Source organism: Petaurus breviceps, unplaced genomic scaffold (genome assembly GCF_028583685.1).
Source record: "Petaurus breviceps papuanus isolate PSGF00001 unplaced genomic scaffold, PetGlider_PUasm1.0 38, whole genome shotgun sequence".
NCBI lineage: Eukaryota > Metazoa > Chordata > Mammalia > Diprotodontia > Petauridae > Petaurus > Petaurus breviceps.
The window spans coordinates 61,447,338-61,447,733 of record NW_027186304.1 but is presented as its reverse complement, the minus strand read 5'-3'; positions in this window follow the sequence as shown (position 1 = coordinate 61,447,733).

Sequence of the window (396 nt, the reverse complement as noted above, 5' to 3'; positions counted from 1 at the left end):
AAAAAAAAAAAATACCCTCAGTTGGGGTCAGGAAGAGTCAGACAAGACTGAAATGATTGAACAATATCAAAGGACAACAAAAAGGGAGTAGCTCCCACTCTAGTATTGCTTAAAGGCTCACTCATTGAAGCGGGAAAACTTGTTAGGGGTCAGGGATAGCATTACCAAATGCATAATAGGGTAAGGAAATAATACTGGAGATGCTGAATTCCTGGGGAAAGATGTGTTTTCAGCCTAGATGACACAGTTCTTCATGCAACAAAACTATGACCTTGATGTGGGGCAATAAAGCCTACCCTAGAGTGTACAGCTTTCCATTGGTAGGGTTTCTTTCTACCCAAATCAGGTGGGTATGTTACACTTTCTTCTTTCACATATTTGTGGCTCGTGATGAGG